Source organism: Hypanus sabinus, chromosome 3 (genome assembly GCF_030144855.1).
Source record: "Hypanus sabinus isolate sHypSab1 chromosome 3, sHypSab1.hap1, whole genome shotgun sequence".
Taxonomy (NCBI): Eukaryota; Metazoa; Chordata; class Chondrichthyes; order Myliobatiformes; family Dasyatidae; genus Hypanus; species Hypanus sabinus.
Window position 1 is genome coordinate 17,620,934 of NC_082708.1, and position 24,231 is coordinate 17,645,164.

Sequence of the window (24,231 nt, forward strand, 5' to 3'; positions counted from 1 at the left end):
TTAATGAAGTCGGTGACAACCGTGGCATACTCATCCAGATTCAAAGATGAATCCCTGATTACATCGATTCAAAGCAGTCCCGTAAGCGCTCCTGTGCCCTCCTGATTCATACCTTCTTGTGCTGCAGTCTTCAGTCTCTGCCTATACTCAGGGAGCAGAAGTTACGTTTTCCTTTCTTCCATGGTCTCTTTCACCAGTCAACTTCCCCGCTCTTTCCTTCATTCCTCCGCCTCCAGGTTTTAGCTATCACTCCTTTTAAATCTAACTGCTTTTTTTCCCTCCAGACCTGCCGAAGTGTTTCGGCCCAAGGCGTCGACTGCACATTTTTTTCCCCACTGATGCTGGCTGGCCTGCTGAGTTCCTCCAGCATTTTTGTGTGTGTGTTGCTCGGATTTCCAACATCCGCAGCTTTGCTCTTGTTTGTGATTTGAGAATTACAGCCAGGTGATCCGACTTTCCGAAGAGTGGGCGTGGAATAGCATAGCAGGCACCCTTGAACTCAGCGAAGCAGCGGTCCAGTGTGTTCGTTACTCTGGTACTACAGGTGATTTGAGGGTAATAATTATTTTGAGACTTTATCAGGCTGGCCTGGTTAAAATCTCCTTAACTGATGGGCGTACTGTTTCATACCTGTTGATTACATCGCTCAGTTCGTCTAGAACCTGTTTGACATTAGCCTAAGGTGGGATGTCACAATCTTTATCAGTTTTATTTATTCATTCATCCATTCATTCAGGGATACAGCACTGTAACGTGCCCTTCCGGACCAATGAGCTCACTTACAGTCAGGTGATCGATTAACTATACGCCTTTGGGACGTGGGGGGAAACCGGAGCACCTGGAGGACGTACAATCTCTTGACAGGTGGTGGCAGGAATTGAACTCGCATCCCTGACGCTGTATTGCTAAGCTAACAGTTAGGGGTTCCCAGTCACGGACCTTTTTTTTGGTTAATGGTAAATCTCCGTAGCAAAAAAAAACACAGGTTGGGATCCACTAACTGCTACACTCGCTCGCTACAGGTCGCACCTGAAAATTCCAGTTGGCGGACAGTTTTCCTCCACGCTGCTCTGACATATTGGGATATCATGTTCGTGGCAAGTTACAGCAGTGGTTTGACTTTGCCTTCTGCCGGGTGGTTTTAAAGAGATCACCACCTCATGCAGTGGATGACCAGGACGTCTAAGTGCCTTAGCACTCCGCAACGCCTGCTGGCCTGCCTTCTTGACCGTTGGACCAATAATCGGTCTCCTCCGCTCCGTCCGCCAGACTTCACACTCTGGGACAGGCAGATCCCCTACTTCATTCATGGTCGATGACCCGTCGGCTACCCTCACCCGGTTTGGCTCGTCTGCCGAGACGGTTTACCGGGGTGTGGCCGCTGTGAGTGCTACAGCTCCTTGGAGCCACAGGTGAGAGCTGAGCGCCAGGTGGGGACCAAAGGTGGATGAGCTGCCCTGAAAAAGGGAACAGCAGCACCCCCCACCACCAGAGGTGCTACCCCTCCCTAGACACCCCATGCTACCATGCCGTTTTCGTTTTCGTCAGAACCTCCTGGACGAGGGGAATTTTTAAGAATTTAGAGCAATGAGAGTTGAGGCTTCAGATTGAAGCAGTCTTGACAGAGGGAATTGGACCTCTCTCCCTTTCGGTTTCACCTATTACCTTGAGTTTCTCTTCTACCCCCCCCCCCCAACCTTTTAACCCCACTCCCCATCTTTTCTTTCTCTAGTCCGGCTGAAGGGTTTCAGCGCGAAACGTCGACTGTACTCTTTTCCATAGATGCTGCCTGGCCTGCTGAGTTCCTCCAGCATTTTGCGTGTTGCTTGGACCCTGAGACCAGGGGTTTTGGGATGACAGTCCAATCAGCGACAAGTTATGAGAAGTTCAATGGATGTTGAGGCCAATGGGAGCAGTGATTTCAAACCAAAAGGCCAATAGGATCCAACCTATGTATTGACAGAGTAAAGGGAAGCACGCTGTGATACTGTTTTCAGCAGATTACGGAATTGGTCTCAGAGCTGAAGAAAGCTGCGGAGCGATTGGAGCAAGGATGAAACCAGAGCAAAAAGAACAGAAGGAAATAGCGAAATGATGAAACAAGCTGTTCTAACATCTAACTAGCCACAAAAGGGTGTGTCTTTTCATGCGGTTTGAGCTAACTTAGAGAGGAAGGGAGTGAATTTCAATTTTGAGGTAAGAACTTCCTGTTGGAGAACTGTGTCATTACAAACTTATTTTTTGTGTCTCAGTTAGCGGGAAGCTTTTAAGACGATGGCAACAAACTTGACTGAAGGTATGTTTCCCTTGTGGTGATGATGCATTTTAATATTTTTTAGATGCTCTGCAATCTGAATTAAAGCAGGCCATTGTACAAGGCGAACTGTGCAGATGTTATCTTTCAGTAAAATATGCTGACCTGAACTATGCATGACAGGTTATCCAGTGTCCTTCCGATTATGATCTGAAAATGTTTGACAAGGAAACCAAAGGCTTCCTTTTGAACGTCATTTCCTCACAGGTACATGAAAATGTTTTCAAACAAGTCACGCAACCATGCAGAGTATGCCAACCAATTTAACACGTTACAGGTGAGTCCTCCAGGCTGCCTTACTTTTCATTACGCAACTGAAGCTTTTTGCATCTGCTTTCAATGCGCCCCCTCCCCTTTCAAATTATTCCTTGAAAACTATCTTTTTGATTACCTACTTGCGTGGATGATAAAGCCCCCGTGTAGTGTTTTGAGGCATTGGTTCTGTACAAGTGCAAGCCCCCTTCGGCACTTGCACGCCCTTAGCAAAATACAATCAACCATTTAACCCTTTGTTTTATCAAAATGAATATTCTGTTTTATATAATTGGCAGGCTTAATAGCCAGCTTATAATATATCTGACTTTTTTTAAAGTAAACTTATTTTATGTTTGTTTTTCTTTTTTTTGCGGCGATCAATTAGAATAGCATCTGCTACTTCCAATTGGATCTTCAATGAGTTATAGAATATATTGCAGGATAGAATGTGAATCTGATTAATGTATTGTAAGAGTACGGTACTAAGACTAAGGAACTCTGAATAGCTGCTGTCTTTCTTTTATAAACAGCGTTTCTTTTGGTTTGGAAGTTCCTATGAGCAATTGCATGCTAAGCTCAACACTAGCACTGTGGAAACAGGTTCAGTTACACTCTACTGGTAACTGAAGGAGAAGTGACACCAAGAATTAATAGACGGCAAGCAACCAGCAGTCATATTAAATCAGCTATATCGTGTAGCATTAAAATATATATTTTTTAATTTTCTGTTTTATATTTGATAAGATCGGCTTTATTGGTCACAGGCATGTTAAACTATACAGTGAAATGCGTTGCTTGCGTTGAATAAACCCAGCGAGGATTGCGCTGGGCGGCGCACTTTTCTGGCGCCAACAGAACATGCTCACAATTCACTACCCCTATCCTGTATGTCTTTGGATTGTGAGAGGAAACAAGAGCATCTGGTGGAAACCCACGCAGTCACGGGCGAGAACGTGAAAACTCCTTGCAGCAATTGATCCCTGACACGATTATTGCAGGCGCTATAAAGCCCTGCCGCTACTGTACGGTATTGCATTGTCCTGAATATGGAATATAATGTCATAGCTGAAGATACTTATTTTTCCTTTTCCTGACATGGTAAGGAAAATTATTTTTTTTTTTTGGAGTAGTGTACTGGGGGATTAAACAGCAACCTTTAACAGATACAGTCACTACTTCTCCCCAAACGCTTCAGTTTGCTGGTGCTCTCGGGCCCCCTTCCTCCCGGCGGCAGTGAAGGTAAACTCCCCGCACTGTCATTCCATGAGCTCGCGTGCTTTTACTGCATCATGCAATCTGATCCGCCAGCCGCTACTTTTCGTTTAAGGTTTGTGCCTCTGCTAGCGTCGTGGAGGCTGCAAGATTTTAAGGGTGACCAATGCAGAGAGCGAGAAGCTTGCCCCAGCTTTGACACCTTCTACAATATAGCTCAGGCTGCCGGCCAGGCGATCACGTGGACAGTCGGAGCATTTTATTCTCCGGGCGAAATTGGCTAATATAGCCAGAATTTTTAAAGGTGATTTGAGAAAACAGGGAGAATGTCAGAGGTACGGTTTTTTTTTTGTACTGAGAGTGGTGAGTGAGTGGAACGCACTAACGGGGGTGGAGGTAGAGGCAGTTACCGTACATTAGCGACATTTTAAAAACTCGGGACAGCGCATGGCTCTGAGAACTGAAGGCTATGCAAGACAGAAGGGCTAGATTGAGGGTCGGCACATCGTCGTGGGCCGAAGAGTCTGCACTGCGTTGTGTTGTAATGAAGTTCAGTCATCCTGTGACTGTCGTAATTCCTGTTGCAATTGTCTCATCTCCTCGATCCCTATCTGGATAGGCACTGGATTCCGATTGCCACAGGACCTTGTCCAAAGTTACCCTTTCTATCCTGGGCTTGAGTAACTTTGGGGGGGGGGGGGGGTCACAGAATGCGATGTTTTCCCAGGTTACGTAACCCAGCTTGATGTCTGAGGGCAGAAAGCTGCAGTTTCCCGCCGCTGTTGACATTGGTTACAGTGCATTGAAGCAAGTTGTTCGTGTGTGGTTATGAGCGCATGGGTTCAAGTCACACCGCACTGTACAACGTTGACTAGCAGGTGCATTGGGGTTTAATCCGGCGCCAGATTTGAACAACACCACCAGACAGGTGTGGCCCTGTCTGATGTGTCGCCTCCTCTGCACAATTCTGATTTCGGCCAAAGCAAGGGGTTTCCGCAGTTGAATAGAAATTCTTTCTTTTGAACAGTGGGGTATAGCGAGAAGAACAAAGTGATGTGGTCTCACGTCTCGCAGCTGTATTTTTGACTGGCTGTGAGCTCGACTTCTGTCTTGGTTCAGTGCTAGCGTAGTGTGGAAATATAAATGAAATATAAATGTTATTTGTGCACTGGCTTAGTCAGCAGCATTTTAACCTCTGAAAGGCAAGTCCGGGGGTTCATTTTTGGCGCCAGAAAACAGGTGCATCAATCCAATACTGAGGAATTATGACACAGTGGGAGACAGATATTTTAAAATTTGTTAGCACTAAACCAAGACTTCAGGACGAAGCAAGGAAAGTTACATGTATCAGTATCACAATGGAATAACGGGAATTACAGATACATGAGAAAGGAGTTTGCCCAGGTGGATTTGAAGGGTGAGGTGGATACAGGTGGTGATGAGGGCAGAACAGAAGTGGCTGAGGTTTCTGGGAATAGTTCACAAGGCACATACATCCCACAGAAGAAGTTGTTCTCAAATGGCAGGGCTAGGCAAGAGTGGCTGATCAGGACTGCTTAAAACCCAAGGAAAATGTAAAAGGAATCTTAAGAAAGAGATTAGAAAAGCTAAAAGAAGATACGAGGTTGGTTTGGCAAATAAGGTGAAAGTAAATCCGAAAGGTTTCTACAGTTATATTAAAAGCAAGAGGATAGTGAGGGATAAAATTGGCCCCTTAGAGAAACAGAGTGGTCAGCTATGTGTGGAGCCGAGGGAGATGGGAGAGATTTTGAACAATTTCTTCTCTTCGTTATTCACTAAGGAGAAGGATATTGAATTGTCTAAGGTGTGGGAAACAAGTAAGGAAGTTATGGAACCTATGACAGTTAAAGAGGTGGAGGTACTGGTGCTTTTAAGAAATTTAAAAGTGGATAAATCTCCGGGTCCTGACAGGATATTCCCCAGGACCTTGAGGGAAGTTTGTGTAGAAATAGCAGGAGCTCTGACAGAGATCTTTAATATGTCATTAGAAACGGGGATTGTGCCGGAGGATTGGCGTATTGCTCATGTGGTTCCTTTGTTTAAAAAGGGTTCTAGAAGGAAGCCTAGCAATTATAGACCTGTCAGTTTGACATCAGTGGTGGGTAAATTAATGGAAAGTATTCTTAGAGATAGTATTATTAATTATCTGGATAGACAGGATCTGATTAGGAGTAGCCAGCATGGATTTGTGCGTGGAAGGTCATGTTTGACAAACCTTATTGAATTTTTTGAAGAAGTTACGAGGAATGTTGACGAGGGTAAGGCAGTGGATGTAGTCTATATGGACTTCAGCAAAGCCTTTGACAAAGTTCCACATGGAAGGTTAATTAAGAAGCTTCAGTCGTTAGGTATTAATGCTGGAGTAATAAAATGGATTCAACAGTGGCTAGATGGGAGATGTCAGAGAGTAGTGGTGGAAAATTTTTTTATCGGGATGGAGGCCTGTGACTAGCGGGGTGCCTCAGGGATCTGTTTTGGGCCCAATGTTGTTTGTAATATACATAAATGATCTGGATGATGGGGTGGTAAATTGGATTAGTAAGTATGCTGATGATACTAAGGTAGGAGGTGTTGTGGATAATGAGGTGGGTTTTCAAAGCTTGCAGGGAGATTTATGCCGGTTAGAAGAATGGGCTGAACATTGGCAGATGGAGTTTAATGCCGAGAAGTGTGAGGTTCTACATTTTGGCAGGAATAATCCAAATAGAACATACAGGGTAAATGGTAGGGCATTGAGTAATGCAGAGGAACAGAGAGATCTAGGAATAACAGTGCGTAGTTCTCTGAAGGTGGTCTCATGTAGATAGGGTGGTGAAGAAGGCTTTTGGAATGCTGGCCTTTATAAATCAGAGCATTGAGTACAGAAGTTGGGATGTAATGTTAAAATTGTACAAGGCATTGGTAAGGCCAAATTTGGAATATTGTGTACAGTTCTGGTCACCGAATTATAGGAAAGATATCAATAAATTAGAGAGAGTGCAGAGACAATTTACTAGGATGTTACCTGGGTTTCAGCACTTAAGTTACAGAGAAAGGTTGAACAAGTTAGGTCTCTATTCATTGGAGCGTAGAAGGTTGAGGTGGGATTTGATCGAGGTATTTAAAATTTTGAGAGGGATAGATAGAGTTGACGTGAATAGGCTGTTTCCATTGAGAGTAGGGGAGATTCAAACGAGAGGATATGATTTGAGAGTTAGGGGGCAGAAGTTTAAGGGAAACACGAGGGGGTATTTCTTTACTCAGAGAGTGATAGCTGTGTGGAATGAGCTTCTGTAGAAGTAGTAGAGGCCAGTTCAGTTGTGTCATTTAAGGTAAAATTGGATAGGTATATGGACAGGAAAGGAGTGGAGGGTTATGGGCTGAGTGCGGGTAGGTGGGACTAGGTGAGATTAAGAGTTCGGCATGGACTAGGAGGGCCGAGATGGCCTGTTTCCATGCTGTGATTGTTATATGGTTATATGGAAAAGGCATTCAAGGTAGCAAGAGTGAGTGGGAAGTTGGATGGTTGGGAAGTTTTTAAAATCCAAAAAAAAGGCAACTAAGAAGGGAAAAGTTTAAATATGAGAGCAAGCTCGCAGATGATACACAGCAGAATACTAAAAGTTTTTCAGTTATATAAAGAGTAAAAGGGAGGTGAGAGTTATTATAGGATCACTAGAAAATGATGTTGGTGAGGTAGTAATGGGAATGGAAGATGAACTTAATAAATACTTTGCTTCAGTCTTTACTGTGATGCCAGAGGTCTGTGAGTATGAGGGAGCAGCAGTGAATGCTTTTACAAAGGAAAAAGTGCCAGGCAAATCCAAAGGTCTTCAGGTGGATAAGTCACCTGGAGCAGATGGGCTACATCCTAGAGTCCTGAGCGAGGTTGCTGAAGAGATAACGGATGCATTAGTCATGATCTTTCAAGAATCACTCACTTTTGGCATGGTCCTGGAGGAATGGAAAATTTCAAATGTCACTCCACTCTTTAAGAAGGGAGGAAGGCAGAAGAACGGAGATTACAGGCCAGTCAGTGTCTGTGAGAGTGTTGGAGTCTATTATTAAGGATGATGTTTCGGGGTACTTGGAGAATAACGACAAAGTAACTCAAAGTCAGCATGGTTTTTGTAAAGAGAAATCTTGCCTGACAGATATGTTGGAATTCTTTGAAGAAGTAATAAACAGGGTGGGCAAAGGAAAGCAGAGGAGGCCATTTACTTAGATTTTCAGAAGGCATTTTGATAAGGTGCCTCACCTGAGACTGCTTAAGAAGATAAAATCTTATGATGTTGCAGGAAATATACTGGCATGTATTGAGGAATAGTGACAGGCAGGAGGCAGTGAGTGGGAATAAAAGAGGCCTTTTCTGGTTGGCTGCAACTGACTAATGATGTTCCTTGGGTCAATATTGGGACCGCTACTTTTCACATTGTTTGTCAATGATTTAGAAAGTGGAATTGATGGCTCTGTGGCAAAGTTTGTTGATAATACGAAAATAGGAGGAGGGGTAGTTTGTGCTGAGGAAGCAACAAATTGCTGCTGGACTTGGACAAATTGGAAAAATGGGCAAAGAAAGTGTCAGGATGGAATACAATGTTGGAAAATGCATGATAATGCATTTAAAGGAACAATAGTAGAAACTATTGTCTAAATAGGGAGAAGATTCAAACATCAGAGGTGTAAAGGGACTTGGGCATCCTTGTGCAAGACTCCCAGGCTATGTAACCCAGCTTGATGTCTAAGGGCAGCAAGCTGCAGTTTCCCAAAACATCACCCTTAATAATAGACTCCAACACTCTCACAGACCTATAATTTCCTTTCTTCTGCCTTCCTCCCTTCTTAAAGAGTGGAGTGACATTTGCAATTTGCGATTTAGTTTACAGGTTGAGTCTGTGGTAATGCAATGTTGGCATTTATTTCAGGGTGACTAGGATTTAATAGGCATCTGTTAGTCTCACAGGAGTGTGGATTAGCACCTTGGAAAGTTTCCAGGGTGCAGGCCTGGGCAGGGTTGTATGGGAGCATGGCAGTTACCCATGATGCAAGTCTCCCTTGTCCACTCCACCGATGTTGTCCAAAGGAAGGGCAAGGGCCGATGCAGCTTGGCACCAGTGTTATCACAAAGCAATGTGTGGTTAAGTGCCTTGCTCAAGGACACAACACGCTACCTTAGCTGAGTCTTGAACTAGCGACCTTCAGATCACTAGACCAATGCCTTAACCACTTGGTCACATGCCATCACAATTATAAAAAGCAAGGAGATAATGCTAAGGCTTTATAAGACAATTGTGAGGCTGCAGTAGAAGTATTGTCAACAGTTTTGGGACCAGTATCTCAGAAAGGATGTGTTATCATTGGAGACAGTCCAGAGGAGGTTCACGATGTTGATTCTGGGAAGGAAGGGGTTAACATATGAGAAACGTTTGTACTCATTGGAATTTAGAAGAATGTGGGGGGATCTCATTGAAACTCACCAGATGTTGAAAGGACTAGATAAGGTGGATGTGGAGAGGGTATTTCCTCTGGTGAGCGTATTCAGAGCTAGAGTCCACAGACTCAAAATTGAGGGGTGGCCTTTTAGAACTGAAGTTAGGAGGAATTTTTTTTTTAGCTGAGGTATGGTGAATCTATGGAATGCTCTGTTACTGACTGTCGTGGAGGCCAAGTCTGTGGGTATATTAAAGCGCAAGTTGATAGATTCTTGATTGGTCGGGGCATCAAGGGATATGGTGAGAGGGCAGTTGTATGGGGTTGAATGGGATCCGGGATCAGCCATGATGAAATGGAGGAATGGACTTGATGGGCATAATCATCTAATTCTGCTCCTATGTTTTGTGGTCTAAGGTACAGAAGCCTCAGGACCCTCACCACTAGGCTTAGAAACAGTTATTAACCATCTGGCTCTTGAACCCAATGGGGTAACCTCACTTGCCCCAATATTGAAATGTTCGCAACACCAATGTGCTCTCTTTCAAAGACTCTTCATCTCATGTTCTCAATATATATTGCTTATTTAGTAATATTATTATTTCTTACATTTTGTGTTTACACAATTTATTGTCTTTTGCACGCTCTAATTTTTGAACACCCTAAATGGACAGTCTTTCATTGAATCCATAATGATTGTTATTCTATATATTTGTTGAGCATGCCTGCAGCAAAGTGAATCTCAGGGTTGTATATAATAACATATGTATTTTGATAATAAATTTACTTTGAACTGTAATATTCTATCAAATACTAAAAAGCCCAGATAAAGTAAATGTGGAAAGTATGTTCTCTATAGTGGGGGGAGTCGAGGACCGGAGGGTACAGCCTCAGAATAGAGGGATGTCCATTCAGAACAGATATGAGTAGGATTTTTTTTATAGCCAGAGGGAAGTGAATCTGTGGAATTTATTGCCATGGGTAGCTGTAGAGGCCAAAGCATTGAGTATATTTAGAGCAGATGTTGATCGGTTATTAATTAGTCAGCATCAAAAGACTATGGGGGAAAGAGGGTTAATGATCAGCAATGGTAGATTGGTGGAGCGGACTCAATGGGGCAAGTGGCCTAATTCTGGTCCTATGTCTTCTGCTCTTGTGGTACTATAGAGATGTAGCATACCCTTGGACAAGTTCAGATAAATTAGAAATATTTTCCCAGATATCACCAGATTTTAATCTGGTCCTTATCACACAACTCTTTGTGGGATCTTTTCTACAGATCGGGGAGACAACTTCACCTTCACTGCATGTGCTTAATTCAGCATTAATGCACGTACATACTATGCTATGTATGCTTCATATCAAAGCCATAATGTATGAAAGGAAGGTTGTTCAGGCTTCACTGGAAAAACATGGGCGAGTTAAACATATGTCCTAACTCTAACCTAACTCTGCTGTGTTTGTGTAAATAAACCAGCAATTTGGTTACGATTATATCAAAAACATTGTACACGTGTAATTTACGGCTGAGGAATGGGAGCTCAGTATTAAATACCCTTATGTGTGTTTTTTTAAGTGCTGCGTTGGTGCCTGGAGTTCTGTTTTTTTTTGCTGGAGGTGGATATTGCTGCTTTTGGCACCATCCTTGCACCATTGTTCTCAGGCTGTGACACTCGGGGACTTTTGCTAATATTTTGTGACTGTCTGTGCTATTGTACCTAGAGAACTAAGCAAAAGTATTAGGCACATGCATAAAGCCAGAGTGCCCAAGACTTTTGCATATACTGTAGCAATTGTATGTAATTTATAGTCTATCATATATATTTCACTGTACTGCTGTTGCAAAATAACATTTCACAGCATGTGGCAGTCTGATTCTGCTCAATAAATCAGATGAATTTGTATAACTATCCTGTACTTTTATATTACTGAGATAACTTTATTTAGATATCCCAGATTTATTAAATTACTTTTAATCTTTTCCATGGCAGGATTTGAACCTGTGAATTACAGTAAGTATATAAATAAGTGGTGCAAAAGGAAAGTAGTGAGGTAGTGTTCATGGGTTCAATGTCCATTTAGAAATTGTAAGGCGGGAGGAAGGTGGTGTACCTGAATCATTGATTGGGAGCCTTCTCGCTCCCTGATGGTGGCAATGAGGACAGCGCATGTCCTGAGTGATGGGGGTCTTTAATGATGGATTCTGTCTTTTTGAGGCATCACTCCTTGAAGATGTCCAGCATGCTGGTGCCCGTGATGGAGCTGACTGAGTTAACATCTTTCTGCAGCTTATTTTGATCCTGTGAAGTGCAACTCCCATACCGGGTGGTGATGCAGCCGGTTTGAATGCTCTCAGACTCCGAATGAATTGTAGCTAGTGCTGTGCCTTCTTTGTAACTGCATTGATATGTTGGGCCCAGGATAGATATACAGAGATCCGGACATCCAGGGACTTGAAAATGCTCACCCTCTCCACTTCAAACCATCATCAGAATGAAATAACCTCTGCAGGCAATTAGGAAAGACCCTTTCAGACTGGTGATAATTAACTAAGTGTGGCTATATATGGTGGAACTGATCACCACTGGGTTAGGAATATTCTGGATTGTACAATCTGGATTTAGACCACTGTCATTGGTTAGCAGATGCTCACCTACAATCAATAGGCAAGTTGTTTTAACCTTTGAAGAACACAATGCCCGGAGAAATATGGAGAGAATATATAGCATCTAAACCGGCCAGATGTTGAAGGAGTGGTCATAAACCAATAAAGTCGTACTGCACAGAAATGGGACCTTCAGCCCAACATGCTCAAGGCCAGCCCTTTTTCCCATCTACAGGGGGAGGGATATTATTGAAACATAACATTTTGGAAGTGATAATTGGGGCAAGAAGGATAGGTGCCACTAGAGCTATGGCCTGTAGCTTGAAGACTTGGGGGAATAGATTTAGGATGGAGATTTGGGGTGGAGATGAGGAGAGTAGCGAATCTGTAGAATTCTCTGCCCAGGCTAGCAGTGGAGGGCTACCTCCATTAAATATATTTAATACACAGTTATTGCATAGTGGACGAATTAAAAGTTATGGGGAAAAGGAAGGTAGTTGAAATTGAGTACATGAGCAGGTCAGCCACGGTCTTATTGAACGGCAGAGCAGGCTTGATAAGCCAGATGGGTAACTCCTGCTCCTATATCTTAAATTCTTATGTTCTGATTCTGTTTGCCCACAAGGGGACAATATCCTTTCTCGCTTTAACTATTTCAGTGTGTATCTGACTGTACCTATTTAAATATTGAAATTGTATGAAAAACAGCTGATACTGGATATTTGAAATAAAATCAGAAGAGTTTTGAAACTCGCAAAGTCTGATAGAATCTGTGTGGAGAAAAACAGAAACACAAATGGAGTCCTGATGAAGGGTCTCGGCCTGAAATGTCGACTGTTTATTCCTCTCAGTAGATGCTGCCTGATCTGCTAAGTTCCTCCAGCATTTTGTGTGTATTGTTCTGGATTTCCAGCACCCGCAGAATCAGAATCAGGTTTAATATCATTAGCATATGTCATGAAATTTGATGCTTTGTATCAGAAGTACATTGCAATACATAATAAAACTGTAAATTACAGTAAAACATATATATATATATATACAGTACTCACTGGTAAGAAGGTAAGACGTAGTGAGACAGTGCTCATGGGTCAGAAATCTGCTGGGAGAGGAGAAGAAGCTATTCCTGAAACATTGTGTATATGTCTTCAGGCTCCTGTACCTCCTCACTGATGGTAGCAATGAAAACGGGGCATGTTTTTTGGTAGAATAATGGTGGGAATTTCAAATGCAGATCTATGGAGTGTAGAGGCCAGTTAAGAAATGATCAGGGAAAAATCAGGAGAAGAGAAAACTGAGAAATGTGAAAGAAGGATTAAATAATTTGAGCTCTGAAGTGAGCTTAATGAAATGGATGTGGAGAATACCTTTCCTCTGAGTGAGTGTCTAGAACTAGAGGTCAAAATTAACCAATTGCTCAGTTAAAACAGAAATAGAGGAAAATGCTGTTCTTTCTCTCGGAGTATTGTGCCTCTTTGTGATGCCCATTGAGAAAGAGAATTCAAACAGAGACCTTGAATGTTTTTAAGATAAAAGATAAATTCTCGAAAAGCAAGGGAGTGAAAGGTTATTGTGCATAGCTGTGAATATGGAGTTGAGATTGTCATTGAGGACATCTTCAAAAGATGATGCCTTAAAAAGGCAGCATCCCTCATTGAGAGAGCCTGCCCTCACCATCCATGATATGCTCTCTTCTCATTGCTAACATCAGCAAAGAGGTACAGGAGGATGAAGACATACGCTGAACATTTTAGGAGCAGCTTCTTCCCTTCCGCCATCTGATTTCTGAACAGACAATGAACCCATGAACATGACGTCACTATCTTGCTCTCTTTTTGTACTTTTTTTTTAATACAACCGGTGGCCACTTTATTATGTCTATCTGTGCACCTACTTGTTTTATGCATTTATCTAATGAGCCAATCATGTGACAGCAACTCAGTGCATGTAAGCATGCAGATATGATCAAGGGGTTCAGTTGTTAAGACCAAACATCAGAATGGGGAAGAAAAGTGATCCAAGTTGGTTTGGCCATGAAATGAGTGTTGGTGCCAGACAGGGTGGTTTGAGTAACTGATGATCTCCTGAGGAACTCAGTAGGTCAGGCAGCATCCGTGGAAACGAACAGTCAACGTTTCGGGCTGAGACCCTTCATCCAGACTGAAGGAGGGGGCAGGGGCACTATAAAGAAGGTGGTCTTTCCTCTGATTGGTTTTTCACCTGGCACCTTCCAGCCTTCTCCTTCCCACCTTCTTTTTAGGGCCCCTGCCCCCTCCCTCTTCAGTCCTGATGAAGGGTCTTGGCCCGAGACGTTGACTGTTCATTTCCATGGGTGCAGCCCGACCTGCTGATTTCCTCCTGCTGCTGTACATGTTGATTGGACCCCAGCATCTGCAGTGTACTTTGTCTTGATGATCTCCTGAGATCTCCTTGCACAACAGTCTCTAGGGTTTACGGAGAATGGTGTTAAAAATGAGAGAGGTCGGAGGAGGATGTCCAGACTAGTTCAAGCTGATAGGAAGGTGACAGTAACTTTAACAATTATGCACATTACAACAGTAGTGTACAGAAGAGCTTATCTGAGCATACAACAGGTCAAGCCTCGAAGTGGATGGGCTACAGTAGAAGACTAAACGTACTCCCAGTAGTTACTTTACTAGGTACTTCCTGTACTTAATATAATGGCTATTGAGTGTGTATTTCTTCTTGTAAATTATAGTAATTTTTCAATATATTGCACTGTATTGCTGTGGAAAAACAACAAATTTCATGACACATGTCTGTGATAATAAACCTGATACCGATTCTGATTCACAACCTTAACAGGAGTTCAGTTGACAAATCCTTCTCTTAACTTGTGTGTACAGTATATATGAAGAGAAAACTGCATCTCATATGGTTCAGATTGTGGGGTAGAAGGCTCAGGAAGATGAGGAGAGCTTTGATTAAATATGAACAGTAGGCTGTACACAACAGGGGAGAGCCTGAGGACTGGAGTTCAAAGACAGAAAAGGGGAAGAGGGTGAAGAGTGACATGAGGAAAAATGTTTTTTACACACCAAGTGGTTGGAATTGAAAATACCGCCTAAAAATGCGGTGAAGGCAGTTTCTATTGTGGTCTTAAAGAAGGAATTTTATAAATAAGTGCCGTGGAAATGATTGTGCAGCTATGAGTTTGCTCTGACATGGAGCCAGTGAAGACATGAAGGGCAAAATAGCCTATGCCATGACTTTTCTATAATTCAATGATTCTATCGTGTGGTAATTGCAGTGGAAAGTCTCAAGTGCCCTCGATGCTGATGTGTCATTCAACAAGGTCATGGCTGACTCTGTACCTCAAGTTCCTGATTTTTTTCAGAATTCTCCTGGCTTGTGGTGTTCAAAAATCTATGACTGTGAGAGGCACAGACAGAGTAGACAGCTAGTATCTTTTTCCCAGGGCAACAACGGCTGATACCAGAGGACATCCATTGAAGGTGCTCAGAGGAAACTTTAGGGGAGGCGTCAGATGGGTCTTTTACATATTGTAGATGACTGGAATGCACTGGTGGAGCTGGGGGGTCAGATGCTGATACAATTTAAAAAAATTAAAAGACTCTTAGATAGGCACATGGGTGTAAGAATAACGGAGGGTTATGGGCTGCGTAGCAGGGAAGAGTTGGATTGAAAGTGGTGAATATTTGTAAATAACAATATAGTGTCATGGATTGAAGGACCCATACTCTTCTATATTGTTCTATGAATATATATCAATGACAATTTTACAGTTATGGGGGTTGCAGACTGAGAGCAAGCACAGCAATCAATGAACAAGAATATTTTCCAAGGGCTGGCGAATCATAAACGAGGGGGCAGGAGTTTAATGTGAGAGGAGAAAGGTTTAATAGGAAATTATTTTTTCCCCCACACAGAGCATGGTGCATAAATGGAACGAACTGCCAGGGAAATTGGTTGAGGCAGGTACAATAACAACATTTAAAAGACACGTGAACAGGGAGCTGGGTAGGAAAGCCTAAGTGCGTATGGGTCAAATGACACGAGCTTTGGCGAGTGTCTTGGTTAGAGTTGAGCTGAAGGGCATCTTTCCATTATGTACTTTCTCAGTGAGTACACCTAGATGAGGAATGGGACTCAGTGCATGTCACAATGCAGTCAGCAGACTGAGTTTGCTGACAATTATAACCTTTAATGACAGAAATGTCAGAAATGATCATGAGACAACTCACAAATGTATAAAGATGCAGAAACTGGTACAAAGCAAGTGCAAGTACTGACATTAATGCTGGGTCTCAGCCTGAAACACCAGGGTTCCTCCAGCAACTGGGTTTTCGATCCACGTTCTGGTATCTGCAGACTCCTGTGTCACTAACCTGGATGATCCTGCAACTTGCTTAAGAGGCGCATTTTAAGGGGGGTCTTCAGATGACGGGGAGGATTTGGGAAAGGATCTCCAATGTTTAGCTGGTCAAAGGCAAAAGGTAGATAAAAATCAATAGTCATGTGAAATGGAAATAAATAAAGAATCCAAAAATAGTCAGTGGTCACTTTGTTAGGTACATCTATAAACCAGATTATTAATGCAAAGATCTAATCAACAAATCACTTGGCAGCAATTCAACTGCATTAAAAAACGTGCAGATATGGTTAAGATTGTTGTTTTTCAGATCAAGCATCAAAATGGGGAAGAAATGCGATGGATGTGACTTTGACCGCAGAATGGTTGTTGGTCCAGATGGGATACTATGAGTATCTCAAAAACTGCTGATCTAGCATTTTCACACACAACAGTCTCGAGAGTTTACAGAAAATGGTGTGAAAAACAAAAAAAAAAAGTCCAGTGAGCAGCAGGTCCATGAGCGAAAACACTTTGTTAATGAGAGAGTTCAAAGGAGAATGGTCACACCAATTCAAGCTGGCAGGAAGGGGACAGTAACTCAAGCGCCACGTTTTACAACAGTAGTGTGCAGATGAGCATATATATCAAAGTGCACAGCACATTACACCTTGAAGTGGCTGGGCTACCATAGCAGATGAGCAGGGACATACACCTAGTAACCACTTTCTTAGGTACAGTAGGTACCTAAGAACGTGTCCAATGAGTGTAAGTTTGAGCACAGAGAGGGAGGAGACCATGAAGTCAAGTACATAGAGGATTTTCACATTAACGTGACGTAGACATGAAAAGATGGTTATTATTCTATTATGGATTTACTGTGTATGTCTGCAAGAAAATGAATCTCAGAGTTGTATATGATGCTTTAATGAAAAATTTATTTTGAACTTTGTGAATGAGAGGTGAGAGTGGATGTCGTACTGCTTGATAACAATGCTGGGGAGGTATAATGGGGGACAACAAAGTGGCTGATGAACCGAAGTATTTTGCTTCAGCCTTCATGGTGGAAGGTGTGCTGTATGGTGGCAGTTCCAACTGTAAGGGGTCATGAAGTATGTGCAGTTACCATTACTAAAGAGAAGGTTCTTTGTAAACTGAAAGGTCTGAAGGTAGGCAAGTCATCTGGACCAGATGGTGTACACACCAGAGTTCTGAAAGAGGTGACTGAAGAGACTGTGGAGGCATTAGTAATGATCTTTCAAGATTCACTAGACTCTGGAATGGTTTTAGAAGACTGGAAAATTGCAAACATTACTCCACTCTTCAAGAAGGGAGAGCAGCAGAAGAAAAGAGACTATAGGCCAGTTAACATATTATGTATTGGGACTTTCAGAAGGTCTTTGACAATGTGTCACACATGAGGCTGCTTAACAAGCTATGAGTCTGTGGTATTACAGGAAAGATTCTAGCATGGATACAGCTGTGGCTGATTGGGAGGAGGCAAAGAGTGGGATTAAAGGGAGCCTTTTCTGGTTGGCTTCTGGTAGCCTGCTGTGTTCCACAGGGGTCTGTGCTGGGACCGATTCTTTTTATGTTATATGTCAATGATTTGGATGATATGTCCTGACGAAGGGTCTCAGGCCGAAACGTCGACAGCGCTTCTCCCTGTAGGTGCTGCCTGGCCTGCTGTGTTCCACCAGCATTTTGTGTGTGTTGTTGTTTGAATTTCCAGCATCTGCAGATTTCCTCGTGGATGATGGAATTGATGGCTTTGTTGCAAAGTTTGCAGATGATACGAAGATAGGTGGAGGGGCAGGTAGTGTTGAGGAATCAGAGGGGCTACAGAGCACTTGGACAAATTAGGAGAATGGGCAAATAAATGGCAGATGGAAAACAGTGTCGGGAAATGTTTCTTCATGCTCTTTGGAAGAAGAAATGAAAAGGTTGTCTGTTTTCTAAATGGAGAGAAAAATATAGAAAAACTGGGGTGCAAAGGGACTTGGGAGTCCTTGTGCAGAATCCCCTAAAGGTTAATTTGTAGGTTGAATCTGTGGTGAGGAAAGTAAGTGCAATGTTAGCATTCATTTCAAGAGGATGACAATATAAAAGCAAGGATCTAATGTTGAGACTTTATAAAGCACAGGTGAGTCCTCACTTGGAGTTTTGTGAGCAGTTTTGGGTGTGATATCTTTGAAATGATTTGTTAAAACCCGAAGGCTCAAAGGAGGTTCACAAAAATTGTTCCAGGATTGAACAGCCTGTCATATGAAGAGCGTTAATGACTCTGAGCCTGTATTCACTAAAATTCAGAAGAGGGGTGACCTCATTGAAACCTGTCGACTGGTGAAAGGCCTTGATAGAGAGAATGTGGAGAGGCTGTTTCCTTTTTTATTTTTTTTATTTTTTATTTATTAAATTTTAGAAAATTACAAAGAATAAATGTGATGATAAAATAGTGAGAAAAATAATATTAACCCTCTCCCTCCCCTTAACCCTCCCCCCTTAATCCTTATCTAAAGAAAGAAAAAAAAGAAGAGTAAGATTGCCTGGATATCGGACGATCCCCACATGCTCCATGGAGTTCAAAATAATTTTAATATTTATTTTTACTTTCCCCAATTACTTTATAATTTTATCTTCAAAGGACCTATGTATTTAATCCTATCTTTTGTAAGTATGGGAGCCAAATTTTCAAAAATATATCATATTCATTTCCTCGATTGTATGTAATTTTTTCAAGTGGAATACAACTACGTATTTCATTATTCCAACAATCCATAGATAGAGGCTGTTTCCTATGTAGACAGCCAGACCAGAGAAGACAGCTTCAGAATAGAGGGGCATCCTTTTAGAACAAAAATAAGGAGGAATTTCTTTAGCCTTAGAATGGTGATTGTTTGGCAGCTGTGGAGGCCATGTCTTTATATATATATTTAAGGAAGAGATTGCTAGCTTCTTGATGAGGCATGAAGGGATATGGGGAGAAGTGGGGAGAAGGAGGAGATTGGGGTTGAGGGGAAAACTGGATCAGCCATGATGAAATGGCAGAGCAGACTCGATGGGCCAAATGGCCTGATTCTTCTCCTATATCTTATGGTCTTGTGTTGAATTTTGGGATGAACAGTTGTGTTTTTTTGATGGACTCCAGATGACAGTCTCTTTGGGGGCTTTATTATTGCATTCATGTGGGGGGTGTTGGTGAGGGTGTCTGTGCTTATGCAGGAGAAAGTGAGGGGAGGGTGAGTCGATGCTTTTGTTGCTGCTTGTGCATGAGAGAGGAAAGGAAGGCTTGAGGTTCTGATGTTTGTGTAGTTCAGTGTGTTTCGTGGATGTCTATGAAGAGTCAGAATTTCAGTCTTTCTGATATTAAATTGAACTATTAAACCAGTGAACCCTCTGGACTCCAACAGCCCCTTTCATAGCATCATTTAAACTGTCACCTTGCACACCTTCACACATTGAAGGAAACTGAGCAATGTGGTCACAAAGGGAACATGCAAACTCCACACATGCCAAACCCAGGGCAGGGTTTGAACCTGGGTCACTGGAACTATGAGGAAATGAGTCCACTGCCTAAAGGATTGGGTGGAGGGGAGGAGATATGTCTCTGTCAATAGAGGTGCAAGTCACTCCTTCCCTCCGCTCACCCTTGGGCAATGTAGCACCTGCTTTGCACCCCTCCCCCCACTGATCATGGTCATGTGAAGCCATGGACATATGAGTAAATGGTTGCTGTGATGGAAATGAGAAAGATTCTTTGGGTCTCAAAGGCAAGGGCTCTGGACACACGGTTTTAATAATAAGGAGTTTATTTACAAGAGGAGAAAAAGCTTGGGAACAACACAAGTGGCTACAATATTCGCACAAACGCACTTAGAATAGAGGAGCGTGGGAAAAGTTGGGCCTGCAGTACAATACATGGGAAAACGGTGTGGGGACAGAGTACAGGTATACGTACAAGCAAGGGAAAAGTAACTACAATACCTGCCCCGCTTGGCTATGGACAAATATGGCTCTTTGCTAAAGGGACAACAATAAACGCTCCCACAACCCTACTCAATGCACACCTTACCACGTGTCTCCAGCACTGTTCTGTGGTCTTCAGCCTGGAGTGAAACAGGGTGGTCCCTTGAGGATGGCAAAAGAGAGCGAGCCAAACACATGTAGCACCTTTTATAGGTCAGGGGGCCAATGGCTTGGTGCTAGACAGGTTAATCCAATTAAGGTGGCCAATGGTTAAGTGTGCATTGATTAGTTGGGAGGGGCAAAATGTTGACTGGCAGGTGCTGTGACCTCCGACCAGGTGAGGGCAGTGCTGTCTCATGACAGGCATGGCCCTCTGGTTAGAATGGTGTATATCACAAGTCCTGGTTATGCGAACAGATGATCTTCGATATATCTGGAGTCACCCGTCTTGTAAAGTTACTGCCCAGAAGAAGGCAATGGTAAACCTTTTCTGCAGTAAAAAAAATTGTCAAGAACAATCATGGTCATGGAAAGACTATGATCACCCATCTCATACAATATGGCAGATAGCAGATAGCAAACAAGCCCAAAGATTGAGGACTCTAACTTTGTGGTTTGGACAAATGGGAACAAATATTGGCGGGTGTAGGATAGAATACGAAGTGTATATATGACACTCTCAATGAATGAGGAAATACAAGGACAGAGATGAGCAATTGCATGGAGGAGAGACCTGTGGTATTGACAGTAGAGAGGAAGGGTGTGGGATTCATTGCTGGCTCTCCTGGATTGCTATTGGTGTATGATTGACACATACTGAGATATACTGAAAAGCTGTTGTCTGTTGCCATTCAGACAAATCATTCAATGCAGAGACACACCAAGGTAGTAAAGACAGAATGGAGAATATGGTGACCCAGTTACAGAGAAAGCGCAGTGCAGGCAGACAAGCAAAGTGCAAGGGACATGACATGTACTCTGTATGAGCCCAGCGGGCCTGTGAGACGGACCATAAAGTTTCGAGTTCTGAGGTTTCCAGAGCACCTGTATTTGTTAATCGTGCCTAAATTAGAGTGGTTTACCCATTGTGCTTTTCATTCAATCATGTTGAGTTTATTTTGACTGGCACAAGCTTTCCAAGTTTCTGTGACTATTTAAAGCGGAATCCCAATTTGCGTTTATTGCAGAGCCTTTGTGTTGAGAATGACTCATCTCGCAGTGTCACTCAGTCGAGCCGCTGATATCTGTTGGAATTTCTATGTATAAACTCTTGTTTCCATCTCTACATGGGAGTCTGCTGTTCCTCCACACCTGGGTTCAGTCGTTGCCAGTGCACAACCAACGTACTGGGAGGTCAAGAGTTCATCTCTTGGTTTCAAAATCCTTTGCAAGGTGCATATCTTGCCAACCCACAGAGCTCTTGCAACCAAAGTTCTTGGGAGGATTGCCCTTTCGGAATAAACCTGGGAATCAGAACCCAGGATTAAGACAAAGAACTGGATAACATTAATGGTGTTGGTGTTTGACAAGGCCAGTCGGGGATCCACCAGCTGAAGTGTCATGAGCCAAGAGCTCTTCTGTTATATAAGTTTCTATAACTTTAATGGTGCAATGTCCAGCCGGGATGTACTTCATGCAACCAGAAGTTCGAGAGGATGTGGTAAATGAGAGTTAATGGACCTTTGTCTTCAATATCAGAATCAGAAATAGGTTTAATATCTCCAGCATGGTTGTAACATTTGTTAAATTTATAGCAGTGGTACATGATAATAGAGGAAAAATCAGTGGATTACAGTAAGTGTGTGTGTGTATGTATGTGTGCATGTGTGTAAATGTATATGTGTGTATGTGTATAAATATATGTGTGTGTGTGTGTGTGTGTGTATGTATATATATAATAAGTAGTGCAAATAAATAGAAAACAAAGTGGTGAGGTAGTGTTCATGGGTTCAATGACCATTCAGCAATCAGGCGGCAGAAGGAAAAAGCTGTTCTTGAATCATTGAGTGTGTGCTTTAGGCTTCTGTATCTCCTTCGTGATGGTAGCAATGAGAAGAGGGCCTTGTTACGATCTCATGCCTTGTCATCTACCTGCGTTTTCACTGTAGCTGTTACATTTCAGTCTGCTGCAGTGCACTGTGCTTTGAATTTGTCTGTATATAAACATGACAATAATAAGCCTATTTAATGATTCCAGCTCCAATTGATGATTGGGTGAATCTAGGACCAAAGAGTACAACCTCAGAATGGAAGCACGCCCCTTTAAACCAGAGAAGAGGAAGAATTCCTTTAGTCAGAGAGTGGTGAATGTTGGGGACGCTTTACCACAGAGGCTGTGATGGCCAAGTCCGTGAGTCTACTTAAAGTGGAGGTTGATAGGTTCTTGATTAGTAAAGCCATCAAAGATTACAGGAAGAAGGCAGGAGAATGGGGTTGAGAGGGGCTGCACAGTAGCATAGTGGTTAGCACAATGCTTTACAGTACCGGGTTTATGTCCTGCTGCTGCCGGTAAGATGACTACATTCTCCCCATGGCCACGTGGTTTCCTTTCTTCACATAATCCAAAGCCGTACTGTTTGCTAGTTAATTGGTCACTGCTAGTTATTCTGTGATTAGGCTAAGATTAAATCAGGGGATTGCTGAGCAGCGCAACATGAAGAGCCAGAAGAGCCGATTCAATAAATAAATAAATCTATCATGATGGAATACAGCAGTAGACTCGATGGGCTGAATAGGCTAATTCTGCTCTTATGACTTATGGGCTTGATAGTCTCCTTCTGGTTGATCACTAGCTTTATACCCAGCCCAAGATTCACTTTCAGAAGACAAGAATCATTAACATAAACCCTTTAGTTTTTAAATGATTGTTTGATAAACTTCTGACTGTCTGAAAAAAAAAACTTTTTATCTCATTGATGGGAAAGACCCAAACTTTTTTCATGATGCCTAAGCAACAGTTTCACTGTAAAATTGAGGAAACTGGCTTGTTATTTAATAAGCTTGTTTTATTTCTGGTGTGTCACAAGTGCTGGTTGTCAACTGTTAGTCAACTATTCTCTGTGCCGATGATCTTTGTGGAGTTGGTTCCCCTATGCCGGAGGTGAAGGCATTTATCATTTTATCTTCTACAGTAGTGCTGGAAGCTGAAAATGGTCAATATGGAAAAGTGGACAGCCATTTATGGGAAGGAACTTTCAGAGAATGTGAAGATGGAATGGGGTATACAATCTGTAGAAATTTGCTAGAGTCTTTGGTGACATATCAAATCTCCTCAAGGAGAGTTGGGATATTTGAATGGGTTTCACATAGACTTGAATAACCAAGTGGCTTCCTTGTCTGCTGTAATGATTATAATTTCATATCCTTGAAATGTGTTATTGTTGATTGGCTACTATAAGACCCTTGGACTGTGGGAAATGAATTTTAAACCAATATTTAAGAGTGGCATTTTGTTAAACATTGCTGAAGACTTGTACTGTTCCTTTCTCTGCAGATGCTGCCTGACGTACCCGCTGTTTCCAGCGCTTTCTGCTTCTACTTTGAATTGTGAGTTATTTTGCTTAAACATTCATCTTAGAATTATTTAGTATTACAACTGTCCTCCTAACAATATTATTATGCAATGTTTATTTCCTTGAAATAATAGCATGAAAATCATTAAGCTTTAATTAGTCAAAGATTAGAAGTCGGGCAGTGAGTATGGTGGACAGATAAATGATGGATTATGGATATGTTTAGGCCGAAACTCACTTTTCTGATGTAGTCCCACTCCTGCACTACACCTGTCCCTAGAATTGTTTATGCTTTGTGTTGCAAGAAGCACTCATTAGCGATGTGCTTAAAGACCTGAAAGCACGTGCGTAGCATTAGCTGTGAGATTAATAACAAGGTTTTTTTTCTCGGAAGTCAGAATCCAGTTTATTATGACTGACATATAGTAAGCCATAAAATTTGTTGTTTTGTGGCAGCAGTACAGTGCAAGATGTACACATTAATGTTACAATGAATAAATAGATAGATTGATCAAGTTCAACTGATCCATAAATGGAGCATGAGGGAGTGATGAGATGGTGTTCATGGATGGACTGTTCATAAATTAGATGGAAGTGGGGAAGA

General features: G+C 42.3%; 1 protein-coding gene across 5 annotated transcripts in view; it reads left to right on the forward strand.

Annotated features, from left to right (window-relative positions):
• The first annotated feature begins 2,047 nt into the window (after positions 1-2,047).
• p2ry8 (P2Y receptor family member 8) overlaps positions 2,048-24,231 on the forward strand; it is a 50,132-nt gene continuing 27,948 nt past the window's right edge. For 3 of the 5 annotated variants that reach the window (XM_059963785.1, XM_059963783.1, XM_059963788.1), the window contains exons 1-2: positions 2,048-2,196; positions 23,609-23,661. The gene's annotated coding sequence lies outside the window, so the exon portion shown is untranslated. Of the gene's footprint in view, positions 2,197-2,277; positions 2,297-2,572; positions 2,592-23,608; positions 23,662-24,231 lie in introns of those variants that run through there. The other 2 variants (XM_059963786.1, XM_059963784.1) reach the window with 2 other exon arrangements.